This window comes from Hippocampus guttulatus, chromosome 2, assembly GCF_054856545.1.
Source record: "Hippocampus guttulatus isolate MCC_2025c chromosome 2, RoL_Hgut_1.0, whole genome shotgun sequence".
NCBI classification, from domain to species: Eukaryota; Metazoa; Chordata; class Actinopteri; order Syngnathiformes; family Syngnathidae; genus Hippocampus; species Hippocampus guttulatus.
In genome coordinates this window covers 32,198,900-32,200,588 of record NC_141262.1, presented here as the reverse complement: position 1 = coordinate 32,200,588, position 1,689 = coordinate 32,198,900, and the positions used below count along the sequence as shown (strand labels likewise).

The 1,689-nt window shown below is 39.9% G+C and overlaps 1 long non-coding RNA gene across 1 annotated transcript; it reads right to left on the bottom strand.

Annotated features, from left to right (window-relative positions):
* Nucleotides 1-914: 914 nt before the first annotated feature.
* Nucleotides 915-1,432, bottom strand: LOC147209609 (uncharacterized). The gene is made up of 3 exons (XR_015100312.1): nt 1,300-1,432; nt 1,133-1,228; nt 915-1,057 (listed from the first exon to the last, which is right to left on the bottom strand). It is a non-coding gene; the product is annotated as an uncharacterized LOC147209609 (long non-coding RNA).
* Nucleotides 1,433-1,689: the final 257 nt, after the last annotated feature.

Here is a 1,689-nt window from a genome sequence, read left to right as displayed (position 1 = left end):
ATGACTCACTGTCTGCAGAATGTCTGTCTGGAGTGTACAAAGGGGCCTCTGTGCCAATATTTGGTTTTTATATCTCATTCTGCCCTCCTCTTCCTTGTCAGAAGGTTTACATACGATCTCCACGTGTCCTCTCTCTACACCTTTATTGTCTCTGAAGTCATTAAAAGGTTAAAAAAAAGGCTTCAAAGGATCCAAACCTGAATTCCCAAAGGTGTTGGCGTGCTTCAGACTTAAAGACATTTAAAGCTGCAGTAAGAAGAATGTATTCACTTGCTAAACCCGCCTAACTTGAATGCATTGATTTCGCTGCAGCATTTTCCCACCGTCTATGGCATATTGTTGTACTGATAAGTCTGGGAGAAATGCTACATGCACATTTCATCAGTACAGATCCAATCTAAAAGTTTCTCTTTTAAGGTACAGTAAATAATCTCTAGTACGGACTCGTGTTTGCGCTGTCCAATTTGTCCTGATAACAGAAATTCCTCATTTGGGAAATGAGCATGGTACATGTCCTTTATGAACCTGCAAGTATGTTGACAAAATGCACGTGTAACAACACAATCAATAAAATACAAAAATATACTGTCCAAAAACTGTTTATATAACAAAAACTGCAATACAGGTGTATAACAAAAAAATCCCAACAGTAAAATACGTACAGTATTTAATGTGTATTTTTTCTGTCTTGGGAAAAAAATGTGTATTTTGGATTGTTTTGTTGGATGCATTCTTTGGTTTATGACAATGTTTGCCTGCGTGTCATACAGTTTTCGTGCTAGTTGCAAATAACCGTCCCGTTGATCACCGATGTCTGGTAATTCTTGTGCATACTGAAGGATTTTTGTTGCCATTTGCATTGCTTCCTTGCTGGATGGTGGCTTGTCATCAGAGGTTGAATCGATGCCTTGTTGTTTAAAGTTTCGTAGATTTGCGTCTTTCCGACTCCAAGTGTCTGCTGGATCTTTTTAACTTTGTGTCCAGCCTCGCTCAAACGGATGCATTTCACTCGCTCCGCTCCAGTTGTTACAGTTCTTCTACGTTTCGATGCGATGATCTACACGACGTAAGTGAATAAAGTTAAAATCTTTCGCAATTACAGTAAAACACACGCCAATAAAAAGTCGCTTACACGTCTTCGTTTAGAATCTGATGAATGAAAACGGCGAAGCGAACACGTTTCTTCGGTCGTGTCGAGTGGGTGCTGCTTTTAAGCTAGTGCCGCGTTCTACAGGACGTAAGTGAATACAGTTAAAATCATTCACAATTACAGTAAAACGCACGGCAATAAAAACTCACTTGCACGTCGTCGTTTAGAATCTGATGATCGAAAAACGCGAAGTGAAAACTTGTTTCAGCGTTGTCTTTTCCGTCGCATCGGGTGGGCGTTGCGTGTATTTAAGCTCCCGCGGCATTACACCTCCATCCGGGTTACGGGTAGTGGAATTTCAGCTTACGCAAGTTCTGGTAACACGTAATATCGTAGTCAAAATGTTAATGCATAGGTTTTTATTCCGGGTGAAGGATATTCCTTTCCATAGAATTCCGGGGATGGGAATATTTACTGTATATCTTTGAGTGCTACTCAAAGATTCATCTGCATCATGTTTTCAGGTCCATTAACAATGAAATTAAAGCAAAACAGCAGGGAAAAATGTAAAAATAGCCTGTGTAAATCATGATTCACGC